Source organism: Emydura macquarii, unplaced genomic scaffold, assembly GCF_026122565.2.
Source record: "Emydura macquarii macquarii isolate MOO-44397 ecotype Brisbane River unplaced genomic scaffold, CSIRO-AGI_Emac_v2 contig_2205, whole genome shotgun sequence".
Taxonomy (NCBI): Eukaryota; Metazoa; Chordata; order Testudines; family Chelidae; genus Emydura; species Emydura macquarii.
In genome coordinates, this window is record NW_027132342.1 from 12,073,790 (window position 1) to 12,090,395 (window position 16,606).

The 16,606-nt window shown below is 41.2% G+C and overlaps 1 protein-coding gene across 1 annotated transcript in view; it reads left to right on the plus strand.

Annotated features, from left to right (window-relative positions):
• Positions 1-4,882: 4,882 nt before the first annotated feature.
• RFX4 (regulatory factor X4) overlaps positions 4,883-16,606 on the plus strand; it is a 104,259-nt gene continuing 92,535 nt past the window's right edge. The window contains exons 1-2 of the mRNA XM_067558991.1: positions 4,883-4,965; positions 7,198-7,284. The gene's annotated coding sequence lies outside the window, so the exon portion shown is untranslated. The remainder of the gene's footprint in view (positions 4,966-7,197; positions 7,285-16,606) is intronic.

The window sequence follows — 16,606 nt, forward strand, 5'->3', positions numbered from 1 at the left end:
GCCACACCCTCTTGGTTTGAGATGTCACAGGAATAGCAAAGCATGGCTGGCAAGGTCAGTACTGGGATTGGCTGCAGGAAGAGGTGGTGGTGATTGGTTCCCTCTGAAAATGTTAAGCTAACACCACAGCCTGGTATTAATGTTCAGTGTGTTGCAGGAACTGCCATCTTTCAGGTAAAATGTAAAATGATATCTCCTTGACTACAACTGGATATTAAACATCCCATGGCACTCTTTGCAAGTGTGATGGTGTGCAGGCCAGTTTTTGCTTTCCATATTCACATTCTGTAGACATAACTTTCCCTCTACTTCAATTACTTAGCACCCACTTTTAAATCTGCTTTGTAGTGTTATTGGAAGGTTATAACGAAAGCTATAAACAAAAATTAGGCATGGATTGCATTCAAGTTCAATTGCTAACCCATCCAAGTTTATGAGTGGTTGAATCAAAAGTTTTAGTTTTGGTGCATCTCTCAAGCTTGAACAGCAGCTATAGCCCACTCCAGAGGTGACTCTATTTCAGCAATTGGCAAATTGCAGCAGTCTGTACAGGATAAATCCTGATCCCCGTGTAAAGCTGAAGTAAATGGTCCTATTAATTGTTGTCAAAACACTTGAAAATACTGAGTACATGAGGCAATCACAGCAGAAGGGTTAGTGAGCAGAGAGATGTGCACACTGGCATTACGGATACTGAGAAATAGGCATACAATGATTATGCCAATCACAAAACCACATTCAGATTGCAGAATATTGCATAACAGGTGGAAAATCCGTGCACTGTGATTGGCTGAGACAAAATGGAGGTCAGATTAGATGCTCATAATGGTCTCTCTTGGCCTTAAAATCTATGATGCAGAATTCCCCTTCGGTACAATTTTTCACATATATAACATCAATTACAATCTACTCTAGCTACCAGCCACTATTAGCCAATCCAAATATAGGAATTTATATAAACACTCTATATCGCAATAGTTATATTTCAATAGCTAGTCTGTGAATATGCACATGTGCAAAGTCTTATTGGTTAATGTAATTTCTCAGCTTTGATTGGCTCCTGTACTGAGAATTTTTTCAAATCGTTTGCCAGCAGCACATATAAGAACATGACTGGCCATACTTGATCAGATCAATTGTCCATCTGGCCCAGTATCCTGTTTTCCAACAGTGGCCAATGCCAGGTGCTTGAGAGGGAATGAACAGAACAGGGCAATCATGGAGTGATCCATCCCCTGATATCCACTCCCAGCATCTGACAGTCAGAGGTTTAGGGACACCCAGAGCATGGGGTTCCATCCCTGACCATCTTGGCTAATAGTCATTGATGGACCTATCCTCCATGAACGTATCTAATTCTTTTTGAACTCCGTTATAGTTTTAGCCTTCACATCCCCTGGCACCTCAGCCTCTCACTCCATTCATCTGAAGCAGAAAAACAACAACACATACATGCCAGAGAAGAGAAAAAGCAACAAAGAAAGAAAATTGAGCTATCAATATTCTGAGAGAATTTTAAAAAATAAAAAATAAAAGCTTTTGACTAACTTCCCTCTTTCCCTACAGATCATCAAGGCTCTTCTCCTCAGAACAACTATCATATACTTAGGCTTGGCAGAAGTTGATTTTTATATTTTTAGAATTTTGATGAATAATATCAATGTTTATTTTTAGGCATTCCCTCCCCGCTCCCAATTTTTATCTACCAGTATTTAAATTTTCACAGTTACACAAAATTATGGGTTTTAAGCATTTTTAAAATTGTTATAGATTTACATTTTCACAGTTGCAGGAAATTATGGGGGATGTCAGACAATGGAGGAGTCAGACAATAATTATTTAATGACAGTAAACGTTGAGATTCAAAAAGTTAAATCTTTATAACCATGAAAACACAAATCGTCAGCAGCACATATCAAAATATACAAAGCAAATATCTTTAAAAGAAATCGCAATAAGTTCTCTTCGCATTTTTCTTACTTTGCCTTTTTGTACATTTCAATTATTATAGATGGAAATTTTTTTATTGCTTTGTGTGTGTGTGTGTGGTGAAATTGACTTTTACTGACATTTACCAATAAAAATCAAATCTTGTTCATCTTATATATATTTGTGTTTGCTTCGGGGAATCCCAGCCCCTCTTTCCCAGTTCACTTTTGAAACACAATGTAAACAAAAACATACTAGTTATTCTAGAGAAAAGAATCTTACTGACTTTTAGGTGAGGAAATGGGTGGGAATAAGGACAAGAGATAAGAAAGCAGATAAAGGCTTAGGCACGTGTTTAACTTTAAACACATGAATGCTGTACTCCCATTGTTAGATATGTGAGGGGTCCTGCTGAATTCAGTGATACCAAATGCATGCTCAAGGTAAGCAAGTTCCCAAGTCTTTGCAGGACTGGGGCAAAAAGGAGAAAGAGTAGGAAATAGATTTAAAGCAACTTTTTAAAATTGTTTTAAAAAATCATCTTTCAGCAGTGTGGGAACCCATTTTATTTTTTGTAGGTTCTTTCCATTGAGTTAAAATTAGAACATTGAAGATGTGCACATAGAAATAATCTGAGTGCGCTTTCAGTAGACACAATAATAAACATATCTTGGGCTACTAAATACATTGGGCTTCAGCCTCACTGTTTACTTATAAATACCTTAGCCTTTCACTCTCAAATTTCATTTAGTCCAGGAAATGCTTATTACCTTGAACTTCAAATAATCTTTATGAAAGTACGCTGAAGTTAATTGTCCTGTTAATCTCAAGATTTTTTGCAAGAAAATCACGAATGAAAAACTACCTTGACTTCAAGAATCTGCTTTTTTCTGTCATACAGAAATGGTGTAACATTTATAATGTGCTTGTCTTCAGTTACATATACAAAATAAACAAAAGCTTGCAAAATGCAGCATGCAAAATGACAGGTTGATTGACAGTCCACTTTTAGTCCCTGATATATTTACTTAGTATTAAAAGAGGCACTGTCATCTCAAAAACTATTTTAAAAAATCCTTACCTGTGTTCTTTACTAATAGAGTAACAGGCTTACTGAACTATGAAACTCTATAGATTACCTAGAGGGTGACTGCATAAAATGTTACTAGGCACCCCCAGAGACAGTCCCTAAAAGATATGACTCCTCCCATGTGGGAAGGACTTCTGCCTTGGGAAGTAATTCTTAGAGGAAGTTCAAGGGCAGATGGGTGGATATGCTTCCTGCCCAAGGGAGAAAGTGAAACTGCCCCAGCAGCAGGCGGGGAGCTGCCTTTGTACCCTATTTCAGTAATAAACAGAAGTGCTTTTGTTGTTTGACTGAGTTCATAGTGCATTTTTATTATGAGGACTGTGCCTGATTATGCTAACCAGCCAATAAGTAGACCTCAAGGTCACAGAACAGTACTTAGGCCTCAGTCCTGCAAAGACAACAACACAGTCAGACCCAGGGCCTGTCTAGAACCCTGCTGAAGTCTGTACAGTCCGGGCATGTTCAGGGGAATGCCCATATAGTTGTTTTTGTAGGGTCAGGACCTCTATTATTAATATCTGAAAGAATTTTAAAAAAAAATGTACTTCTCACTTTTTAATTTATATTTTTATGTATTTTTTGCTCAGGGGGAAAACAAAACTAGACTAGTCAGCTTCACTTTTTTTCTAGCCAGTTTCTCTCTTTAATCTTTATTATTTTTAATTTTCATTAGTGCATATTTGGGATCTGCAAGGCCCAGAAAGCAATATTTAAATTTCTGAAAAAATATGTTTGCACTTTTAAGAAATGCATGAAAATATTCTTATGAATGTTGGATATTAAGTTTTGTAAACCATTAAAAAAATACAACAGTTAAAAATAGTTTCTCCGACAATTAATTTGAGGCCAAAACTACTTGGCAGGAGGTCTCTACAAAACAATGTAAACCATACTCTGCCCTCATTTGCAAATCTGTATTTCAATGCCACAATTAGATCCTCATGGGCAGAGTTCTGCTGACTTCAAGCAAAAATATAGCAAATCACTGCTGTGACCAGTGATTGGGTGACTGGATTCAGTGATTCAGCGGTTGAGTGCTCAGCACTTTTGCAAAGTTCACTTATTACAGGTGCTAAATATGGTTTTAGGAATCTAACTTTAGGGACCCAGTTTTGAAAATCTTGATCCAGGTGCACAGGAAATGCCTGGCTGAATGTCTGACTGTGCCAATTAGTACTGGCTGTGATAGCCAGATTTACATCACTCAGCTCATCATGGCAGTCACATCATTTAAAGATGCAGATCTTTTTGAGCCAGGTTCTGTAGTGTGCTCTGTAATTTGGTAAATTTGCCAGTAATCTCCTGAACAGATAGACTCAGGGTTGCTTTCCTGTACTCTTTGCTGCTTGGCAGGTCAAATAATATTTCATACTAGAAGAGGTTTGATAAGTACTTGAATGTGAGAAAACCAGGGGAAAAACCCAGGATGCTGCAGGTAGTGTTCTGTGGGATTCACTGCTAAATGTTTAGTGTTGTAGTACATTGTTAAATAGCAGCTGTGTCTCATCCCAAAGGGGTCTGCATTAAGAGGTGGAACGATTGTGCATACTATAGTTTGTAACATATTTTGCCAGCCTTCTAAATGAAGGTTTCTATATAAGTTGTGGTATTAACTGAAGACAGTGGGTTCAGTTTGTGTAAAGATACTGACAAGAAAAAGTCCACCAAATAAAACATAGAAAAAGCTTTACCCCGAACCAAGGTCCAGACCCAGACCCAGACCAGACCTAGACCCAGCCACTGAAGATAAAACAGATGGCTGCTGCCAGCTCCCTATTGCTAGGATGACACACACAGTTCTAGTTAGAAAGGAAGAGCTGGGGCTCATTCTCTCCCCTCGGATCTGGTGGCATCTATGTTTACTTTTACTCCCAGCAGCTGGGCTCCATGCCATCAGGTGCATATAAGCAGCAAAGATTGCTTTCTGAAGTGCTTCCATCAAAGAGGTAGGAGGAGAGGGGTGGCCTTTCTCAAGGTCTCCCTGCTTGCCCTCTGCTATACTCCTACGTGCCTATCCCTCTGCTCCATAGCACTGAAGGAGCAGCAGAGAATGGAAGTGCTGCTGTCCCAATTTCAGGATGTGGCAGGAACAGCAGACATGGAGCTAAGGAGATCAGATAGCAAGTGTGAAAAATTGGGACAGGAAGTGGGGTGTAATAGGCACCTATATAAGAAGTATCAGGGCTGTCCCTATAAAATCGGGGCAGAGATAATGTGGCATTTGGCCCTATCCCGTGTACTGGATCTATCTGCAGCAGAATCTTTGCTGCAGTGACAGTCAGGAAATCAGATTTCAGTGCAGACTTGTCAGTTTTTGATTTGGTAAAGTACAGATTCATTATCAAGGTTCTACTGTAAGGTTTTAAGTCACTACCTCAGTGGACTCAGGGTGGTCCTATGTATGGCTGGGCTGGATGTGATAGAGGAACAGCTTTCCTGAGAGTGTATAAACATACCAGAAACTACAGCAACATACAGCTATTGTGTTTGTGAGCTTTAGCTGCTTATCAGAAAGGTGTGGAAAATCCTTGATCCTCATTTGCAAAGGAGTGAATACTAGGAATGAGAAAATACTGGTCTGATGCTTCTTGGGTGCCATGCAGTCTGATGCTGAATGTGTTGCTTCTGTGCACAGAACCCACAAACAGCTGAGAAAAGGGAGATGGTGCATGCAAATGTGGGCATAATTAAGGAAATGAAGGTTGCATCATTACGTATTCTTTCAGGAATGCACATAGAATAGAGACATAGCAAAGGTGCAACATGATGCTGCCACAACTTGTCATCCAGTGGCTGAAGAGCATGTGCACAACCTTAATTGAATGGTTATGGTAGGGTCCTGGCAAACATATGATGTGCTCCTTCACAGTACCCTTTGTGAGTGCTCTTACATGGACATCTGATGCATATGTGTTTGTGCCTGGGTGTGTGAGGCTGCTCTCATGGATGTTGTCTGGCCATGATCGCTCATGACTTTATTTATTCAAATTCAGTTCTTAACTAAAGTGGTGCATGTCCTGTTTTTATAATTTTAAAATATACAATCCAATTAATGCTGTAAAAACACAGTATATGCTTTAGCAATGCAGCGAGCTGCCTGCCCAATGCCAGACTGCTCATGTTTACCCACCAGCATGATTAATCTCTCAGACAACCATCCCCTGGACCTTAGTCTATCACTGCACCCTGAAGCTAATGCTGTCAGTCTGCCTTCTCTGTTTGGCAGGTTCTTGTCTCTCATGTAGGCTGTGTGGTGTGAATGTGGGTGTGATTTGCTGATTTGGATGTTCAGTCATCCAGATTCCTTTAAATAGTCTTGGCCCTGCTGTATACCAGGGTCTGATTAACTTTACTTACTGTCTTTTCTCAGCTGGGTTGCTATGTGCAGCCACTCTTGCTGCATTTGATTCCCCCTCTTCCTACTCTGCCTATGGCCATGATTAGTTCCACCAATCTCCACTGCTTCCTGCCTGTGCACAACATTGCAGTAGTGTCCAAAAGTCCCAGCCAGACTTCAGGGCTCCATTGTTCTAGGAGCTGTACAAGCAAACACATGAGAAGATGCCATCCTTGCCCTGAAGAGCTTGCAGTCTAAGGCCCCAGTCCTGTAATCAGATCTCCATGGGCAGGTCCTTGTAATTGTTTGGGGGAGGAATTCATGAGGGCATATGTCCATTTGAGTGGACCTGATTCCAGGATTGGGTCTCAGAGTATGGGTCCTAACCCTGAAAGACTTACACACATGCTTAACTCTATACATGTGAAAAGTTTCACTGAAATCATGCATAAGTCTTTGCAAGATTGAGGTCTAGGAATGTATGCAGAGTGCACTTGTTTCAGTTCCCTGCATGATTTTGGAAGCATTTCAGGATCACAGAGCCCTTGACTTGTTTTGTCACATTAAATAATGTGTCGATAAATTATTGGTCTCCATGAAAAAGATTTCTAATGTGCATGGATACACCTCTCTCAGCCTGTGTTGTTCTTTGTAAAAAGAAATCTGATAGTTAAAGTCAGGAAGAGGATTCTTCTTGTATTTCGGACTGGGCAAGTCTTAACTGAAATCCAGCATAAAGCCTCTAGTAAAAATTGTGCTGCTGTATTGTATTGTATACTTCAGATCATTCAAAAGATGTCTATTTCCACAACGACCAAAAAGCAATTTTTTTCTTTTGCAGAGAGCTGGATTGAACGATGTCTCAATGAAAGTGAAAACAAACGTTATTCCAGTCACACCTCTCTGGGGAATGTTTCTAATGATGAAAGTAAGTAAATTTTCATAGTATGTGAGGTTATGGTATGGCCAAGTGCAGAAGTTAATTTATTAAAACATGTCATTGTAACATTGATGTTTATATTAAAAAACTATCTTTGTTTCATCATGATATTGAACATATATGAGTGACATAAGATTCACCAACATAAGTGGCAGTGTGCACGGTGCTGTGTTGGCGGGAGAGCTTCTCCCACCAACATAGCTGCTGTCGCTAATTGAGGTGGTGTTAGTCTGTCAACGGGAGAGCTTCAGCTCAGCTCAGCTCAGCTTCAGTTCAGCTGTGCCACTGTAAGCTCACTAGTGTAGACATGGCGTTAGTTACACTGTGCTGTTTTTCAAGGCAATGATTTGGTAAATGAACTGAAACTTGTTGTACAACACTAAAAGGTTGTGTTACTATAAAAGTCATTTCAAAAGTAGATTTAAAACTATTACCATTTGTTTGTGTTGCAGTAGATCTACGGACATGACAAGGACCCCATTGTGCTAGGCATTGAACAAAAAGACGGCTGCCCCAAACAGCTTACAATCTAAATAATGTAAATTGACTTATATTCAGGTTTCCAAATCCAGCCATTGTTGGAATGAAAGAGTGTTTCAGTTGTGTAGTCCAAAGAGCCATGTTACTGTGAGAGCTGATCATTTTATACGTTTTCATTGGAACATTTGCTAGACTCCCATTAAAAATGTATTTAAGTCAGAGGAAGCAGTATTGTCTGTTGGTTAGATCAGGATGCTGGGAGTCAGGGCTTTAGTAGGACTCTGCGTCGGTGCAGGGGTCTGCCTGCATAGAATAGGTTGCAGGATCGGGGGCCCATAGTGTAAAAAGTTATAACCTCTAAAAGGATTAGATCAAGAGCAAAATCATCTGTTTTCTTTTTAACAGGTGAACACTAGATATTTGAAATGCAGAATAAAACAACAAACTGTGGTTTAATAAATCCTTCCTAATGTTTAAAAATTAGAGATACTATCCGATTACAATCACATGTTAAATATGCCCTTACCTATTCTACTAATAGTACCTTAAGTTATTAAAGGGACAGTGTCAATTTTAAATCTAGTCAATTAAAAAGTATTTTTTCTCTCATATCTTCAGTTACAGCAGTTTTAGTTGTTGCTTGTAACTATAATAGGTTTAAAAAAATCAGGCAGAAATGATTTTTAAGATGACCATTTTCCTTTAAAATTCTAAGACTTTTAAAATTCAGCATTTACTTTTCCCCATTTTTTTCATTTTACTCAATTTGCATAGAGAAAATAAACACAAATTGGTTTTCTTCTCTGCATTTCATGAGTTAGCCCATGCTACAATATATGTTTGTGTTTCATACACTGCAGGAGATTAGGTATGTCTAAACATAAACACTCTTAATTGGCTTTTTAAAAATTTTCAATTTTTTTTACTATGCTTTTAAAAACTTAGAAAAACAAACACCTCTCCCCCACTCATATTCTGCATCCAATCTGCCTGACTGTCCCTTTTAATTTTTTTGCACTAAGGAAGAATTACTCTAAGGATGTTATTGGTACCACTACCAGCTGCTATGGTTTTGATGATTATGACAGTACAATCATTCGGTGGTCCTTAACCTTTCTATACAGGGACCCTGCTCCCATCTGCTCAGGTGTCTAGGTGGAATACCCCTCCAATTTAGAAATATGGGAAAAGAAGGATGGTTAGAACCTCCAGATGTTTGTGTGTGACACCCCCCCCCCTCCCAAGTTGAGAACATGTTCTGTAATTTGCTGAAGCACTCTGCGTGTAGTTGAGAACCACTCATTTGCCAGGTTTTATTTTTGTAATTAAGGACTGCTTCTAATTGAGTGTCTCTCTGTAAATAAAATCCTAGCAGATTCACTACAACCATTTGTTTGCCCACATTTTGCGTAGATGGAGATCATTATTATCTTATGACATCAGGTTCATACTATGTGGTAAACCCGAATATTTACAGAAAATGTGTGTAAAGCCATCTTTCAACACCTGTTCTGACTTTTAACTCCTAATAGCCTAAAAGTTCAATGCTGAGCAGATTTTTTTAAAATGCTCATGATGTCTGTGGGCCCAATCCCAATCCCATCAAAATCAATGGAAAGACACCCATTGACTCTGGTGAGTTTTGAATCAGTTTCATAGTCCAAGCCAATGGGAGTCTCTTGGAATTTTGGCATCAGATCAGACACTGTATGATGATTACAATTTATTTCCTTACAATATATAAAATAGTCTATCTTAATGTCCCATAATATAGGTAGGTCTTACTCCAGAGCCTTCTGTTCTGGATCTGTAAAGAATATGTTGGTGCTTTCAGATTTGGGCTTGTTTGGTTGGATATTCCTTCTGCTGCAGGTAGAGTTAACTGGTGTTGAGGTCCCTTTGGGTGATGTTCTTGTGATTTGTGGCAAGTATTAAACCTCCTCTAACTCCTCAGTGTCCTTTGAGCATCTAAAATGGCCACTTCATTGGTAGGCCAAGGGGTTTACCAGTGTATTGTAATGGGTCTTCTCAGAATCAGGCTCAGGGCAAGAGAAGTACCATATTTCAAGTATCTCTGTGCTGATTCTGCTTCCTGATGCTCCTTTAAATATACTATGAGCAAAAGGCGTTTATATGACCACATGTCCGTCTCTCATGTCTCCGCACTGTTAGCTTGCTGGGCTGATGTCAAGGCACATGAAGTCATTGGCTCAGCATAAATACCTAATTGCAGGCTTTTCACCTCAGCCACAGCAGTTATAGGGGTATTTATTCAGACTGATTTCTGAATCTCAGGACTTTCTGTGATGCCATGCCTGTGGGTTGACACAGAAGCTATGGCTGCAGACCCCACAGCCATAAAAGTGACATTGATTCAATGCACCTAAATTAGAGGACAGTAGTATTTTTCTCATTTTTCTTAAACGTATGGAGAAAGGAATTGCCATAGCTAATCAGACCTGAGGACCCCATCTAATCCAGGATCATGTCTTCAACAGTGTCTCGTATCAGATATCCCAAAAGAAGTTTGCAAGAAACCACAAAGTGGGCAATTATGGAATAATCTGTCCTTGAAAGAAATTTCTTCCTAACTTCACAGTAGTGAAGGTTTATATCCTTTCCAACCCTTTTTTTCCTTTTTAATGTTACTGGTGATGTTTTTTATCCATAGAAATGCCCTATTGCCTTTTTTAAATTCTGATATGTTCTTGACTTTAGTGATAATTGTGGCAATGAATTGTGTCAGCTGATCATACTGTCACAGCCCCTGGTAAAGCTGCCGCTGCTGGACACACCCCAGGCAACTGTTTTGGGCCCATATCCTGAGCCACTATCCTTTTAAGCTTCCTGTGTCTTAGCAGAGCCCAGGTACTGCCTCTAGCTTTGGGTCTCCAGGCACACTTGTGGTGGTGCAGATCCTCCATCCAGCACCTCCTTCTGAAAGCTGAGTCTAGGCCCCGTGATTAGAGCCAGCTTCCCCAGGCTCTCCAGTAGCTTAAGTGCACCCTTCCCAGAGCACCAACTTTGAGGACATTCTGGCTTATGGTTTACCCCTTCAGTGGCACATGATAGATGAATGCACATAACACACAGACTGTGCAAAGGTTCCAAAACCAATCACGCTTTACTTTGGATAGCAAAATAACTATACAGATCCAGACGGAACAATAAAACACCTATATGTTATTCCATCCCTCATCACCCTGGATGTGTCTTTGCAGGGTTCCAAGTTTCCTATTTGGGATTTCATTCCTCCAAATCAGGTGACTCTATGATTAAGAAGAAAAGCCTGACCTGAAGGAGTGGAGACCTGAAGAGAGGACCCGGAACCCTATAAAAAGACTGAGTCAAATCCTGAAGAACACTCTAGACTGGAGAGGAAAGTGAGGCAGGGAATGGCACATAGGTGTATCTTGTTTCATCTGGATCTGCACATGTATTGTGCTATCTAAAGTAAAAAAGTGTTTGTTCTTGTGAACATCCTGTTTGTCTTTGTCACTGTGGTTTTCCCAGCCGTTTTTTTCCAGGGTTTTGCTTTTAATAAGGCTTTGGGCAAAAGCTGTAGAGTTAATTTTTTTCCAAATCATTCCTATAGTTAGAATATGCTCATAGAACCAAATCCCTGCCCCAGACCACAGCGTGAGTAAATGGGCCTTTCCCTTGGGAGAGATCCACAACCATACTCCCTTTCCCCCACACCAACCATAGGATTTTGTCTAGCATCAGTGTTCTAGGTTAATGCCTTTTCAGCTTCCAGTTTTCTAATCCCTGCACTCCCGTTGTTCAAAAATTCTAGTAAAAGGGAATGGTATCTTCTCCTATGAAGTAACTGAAATGAAGTAACTTTTGTTGTTCCCTGTGCTTTGGCATATGCTACAGAACAGCAGGATTTTGGGATGGGATATTACAATTTAGCATTTTCTGAAGGTTTCAGCTTTAATGTTCTGTGACAGAATTATAGAATCATCAAAATGTAGGGCTGGAAGGGACCTCAAGATATTATCAAGTCCATCTTCCAGCATTGCAGGCAGGACCAAATAAACCTAGACCATCCTTGACAGGTGTTTCTCCAACCTGTTCTTAAAAATCTCTAGTGATGGGGATTCCACTGCCTCCCTGGGAAGCCTGTTCCAGAGCTTTACTACTCCTTATAGTCACAAAGTTTTTCCTCCTATCTAACCTAAATTTCCCTTGCTGTAGATGAAGTCCATTACTTCTTGTCCTACTTTCTGTGGAAATGGAGAACAATTGATCAGACTTTTTTATAACAGCCCTTAACATATTTGAAAATGTATGAGGTCCACCCTCAGTCTTCTTTCCTCAAGACTAAACATGCCCAGTTTTTTAACCTTTCTTCATAGGGCAGGTTTTCCAAACCTTTTCTCATTTTTGTTGCTCTCCTCTGGACTCTCTCCTATTTGTCTACATCTTTCATAAAGTGTATGCTATCCTGTTATGTTAGTATTATAAGGAAGTTTACAATTAGACAGTCTCTAGGGCATTAAATGATTAAATTGAAGGACTAATTCCATTACCAAATGTATAAACCTAAATTTGTAGAGAACTCACACATAATAAAAGGGAATCTTTGTCCTATTTTTGTGTCTTCAAAGCCATTAGAAATTAAAGTTCAGACAAAAGTTACCTAATCTCATTGTCCTTAAACATAAAATGTACCCATTGGCTTCACTAATGTTTTGCCTGTGGGTGGGATTTTCAGAAGCAAAAATGATTTAAAGTTCAACTCCCATTGTAAGCCAGTGGTAGAGCTGATCAAAAGAATTTCCAATGGAAATTTTTAGACAGAAAATTGAGTTTTAGGTTAAATGAGAAATTTTGCTGAAAGTACCTGTCTTCCTTGAACTTTTTTGGTCAGAGAACCAAAAGTTTTCACCAAAAACTGAAACTTTTTCAGGTTTTGGTTTTCAGTTTATCAATGAAAAGTCTAAATTGTCCACTGAAAATGTTGAGGAAAAAAATCCATTTAAATTTTTCTAGGGGTGGTCCGTTTTCTAACCATCTCTAGTCAATTAGACTTATGCTCCCAGTCTGTATAAGGAAAACAGGATGTGCCTTCAGGGGCCAGATTCTCACCCATGGCTACATAAAAGTAAGAGAGATGGTAGCTTACTTTTATTTACCGTATCTACTTACCTTTACTGAGCTCACTTCCAGAGATGCCAAGGTTTGGCTGTCTTTAAGAGTGAGATTTACAGACCCAAAGAGTGAGATTCGAGACCAAAGAGTGAGACTTTCCAGGTGGTGGTAAGATATTGCTTAAAGCAGGGATTCTCATCTTTGGTCCTTGGCAATCTCTAGGTTTTTAATCCAATCAGCACTTAACAGTTTGTTTTAAAATGTACACTGCTTGATATTGCATATGAAATATTTAAATGTCCCAATTCATACTGAAGTCTAGAGTAGTGGTTCTCAATTGGGAGTCTATGACCCCCTGGAGGGCCGTGAGCCAGTTTCAGGGGATCTGTAGGGCCGCTGGGCTGGGGCCCCTAGTCCTAGTGCCCACCATAGGTCTAAAACCTGGGATTGTGGGGCTGGAGCCCCAGCACTAGGGTGACCAGATGTCCTGATTTTCATAGAATCATAGAAGATTAAGGTTGGAAGGAACATCAGGAGGTCATCTAATCCAACACCCTGCTCAAAGCAGAACCAACCCCAACTAAATCATCCCAGCCAGGGCTTTGCCAAGCTGGACCTTAAAAACCTCTAAGGATGGAGATTCCATCACCTCCCTAGGTAACCCATTCCAGTGCTTCACCACCCTCCTAGTGAAAAAGTTTTTCCAATATCCAACCTAGACCTCCCCCACTGCAACTTGAGACCATTGCTCCTTGTTCTGTCATCCACTACCATTGAGAAGTGACCATGAGATGGTTGAGTTCAGGATCCTGACAAAAGGAAGAAAGGAGAACAGCAGGATACGGACCATGGACTTCAGAAAAGCTGACTTTGACTCCCTCAGGGAGCTGATGGGCAGGATCCCCTGGGAGGCTAATATGAGGGGGAAAGGAATCCAAGAGAAGCTTACAAGAACTGGAAGCTTGGTCAGATGACTAGGGAGGATTATAAAAATACTGCTTGAACGTGCAGGAATGAAATCAGGAAAGCACAATTAGAATTGCAGCTAGCAAGGGACATGAAGGGGAACAAGAAGGGTTTCTACAGGTATGTTATCAACAAGAGGAAGATTAGGGAAAGTGTGGGCCCCTTACAGAATGGGGGAGGCAACCTAGTGACAGAGGATGTGGAGAAAGCTGAGGTACTCAATGCCTTTTTTGCCTCTGTCTTCACAGACAAGGTCAGCTCCCAGACTGCTGCACTGGGTGGCACAGTATGGGAAGGAGGTGAACATCCCGCAGTGCTGAAAGAACAGGTCCAAGACTATTTAGAAATATTGGACATACACAAGTCCATGGGGCCAGATGCAATGCACCCGAGGGTGCTGAGGGAGTTGGCTGATGTGATTTCAGAGCCATTGGCTATTATCTTTGAAAGCTCGTGGCAATTGGGGGGAGGTCCCTGATGAGTGGAAAAAAGCAAATATAGTGCCCATCTTTAAGAAAGGGAGGAAAGAGGATCCAGGGAACTACAGACTGGTCAGTCTTACCTCAGTCCCTGGAAAAATCATGGAGTAGGTCCTCAAGAAATCCATTTTAAGGCACTTGGAAGAGAGGAAGGTGATCAGGAACAGTCAACATGGATTCACAAAGGGAAAGTCATGCCTGACCAATCTGATTGCCTTCCATGAAGAGGTGACTGGCTCTGTGGATATGGGGAAAGCGGTGGACGTGATATACCTTGACTTTAGCAAAGCTTTTGATACGGTCTCTCTCAGTATTTTTACCAGCAAGTTAAAGAAGTATAGGTTGGATGAATGGATTATAAAATGGATCGAGAACTGGCTAGAGCATAGGGCTCAACGTGTAGTGATCAATGTCTCCATGTCTAGCTGGCAGCCGGTCAGAAGTAGAGTGCCCCAGGGGTCGGTCCTGGGGCCGGTTTTGTTCAACATCTTCATTAATGATCTGGAAGATGGGGTAGGTTGCACCCTCAGCAAGTTTGCAGATGACACTAAGATGGGGGAAGTGGTGATATCCTGGAAGGTAGGGATAGGATACAGAAGGACATAAACAAACTGGAGGATGGGCCAAAAGAAATCTGAGGTTCAACAAGGAGAAGTGCAGAGTCCTGCACTTAGGATGGAAGAATCCGATGTACAGCTACAGACTGGGGACCGACAAGCTAGGCAGCAGTTCTGCAGAAAAGGACCTGGGGGTAACAGTGGATTAAAAAGCTGGATATGAGCCAGCAGCATGCCCTGGTTGCCAAGAAGGCTAATAGCATATTGGGCTGCATTAGTAGGGGCATTGCCAGCAGATCACGGCAAGTGATGATTCCCCTCTATTCGGCATTGGTGAGGCTGCATTTGGAGTATTGTGTCCAATTTTGGGCCACCCACTACAAAAAGGATGTGGAGAAGTTAGACAGAGTCCAGCGGAGGGCAACAAAAATGATTAGGGGGCTGGAGCACAAGACGTATGAGGAGAGGCTGAGGGAGCTAGTCTTGTTTAGCCTGCAGAAGAGAAGAATGAGGATGGATTTGATAGCAGCCTTTAACTCCCTGAAAGGGGGTTCCGGGGAGGATGGAGCTAGGCTGTTCTCAGTGGTGGCAGACGACAGAACAAGGAGCAACGGTCTCAAGTTGCGGGGGGGGGAGGTCTAGGTTGGACATTAGGCAAAAGTTTTTCACTAGGAGGGTGGTGAAGCACTGGAATGGGTTACCTAGGGAGGTGGTAGAATCTCCATCTTTAGATGTTTTTATGCTGCGGCTTGACAAAACCCTCGTTGGGATTATTAAACTGAGGTTAGTCCTGCTTTGAGCAGGGGGTTGGACTAGATGACCTCCTGAGGTCCCTTCCAACTCTATGATTCTATAAGAACAGTCTAGCTCCATCCTCCCTGGAGTCCCCTTTCAGGTAGTTAAAGGCTCCTATCAAATCCTCCCCTCATTCTTCTCTGCAGACTAAATAAGCCCCAGTTTGCTCAGTCTCTCTTCATGAGTTTTGTGCTCCAGCCCCTTAATCATTTCCATTGCCCTCCACTGGACTCTCTCCAATTTGTCCATATACTTCCTGTAGTGGGGGGCCCAAAACTGGACACAATATTCCAAATGTGGCCCCACCAGTGCTGAATAGAGGGGAATAATCACTTCCCTTGATCTGCCGGCAATGCTCCTGCTAATGCAGCCCAACATGTTGTTAGCTTTCTTGGCAACTAGGGCACACTGTTGACTCGTATCCAGCTTCTTATCCACAGTAACCCCCAGGTCCTTTTCTGCAGAACTGCTGGTTAGCCAGTTGGTCCCTAGTCTGTAGCAGTGCATGGGATTCTTCTGTCCTAAGTGCAGGACTTTGTCCTTGTTGAATCCCATCAGATTTCTTTTGGCCCAATCCTCCAGTTTGTCTAGGTCACTCTGTATCCTATCCCTACCTTCCAGCGTAATTACTAATTCCCTCATATTAGTGTCATCCATGAACTTGCTTAGGGTGCAATCCACCCCATCCTCCAGACCATTAATGAAGATGTTGAACAAAACCGGCTCCAGGATTGACCTCTGAGACACTCTGCTTGACACTGGCTGGGAATTAGACATCAAGTCATTGATCACTGTCCATTGAGCCTGATGATTTAGTCAGCTTTCTATCCACCTTATAGTCCATTCATCCAATCCATACTTCTTTAATTTGTTGGCAAGAATACTTTCCCCACATGCACAGAGCCAGTCATCTCATCATCGAAGACAGTCAGGTTG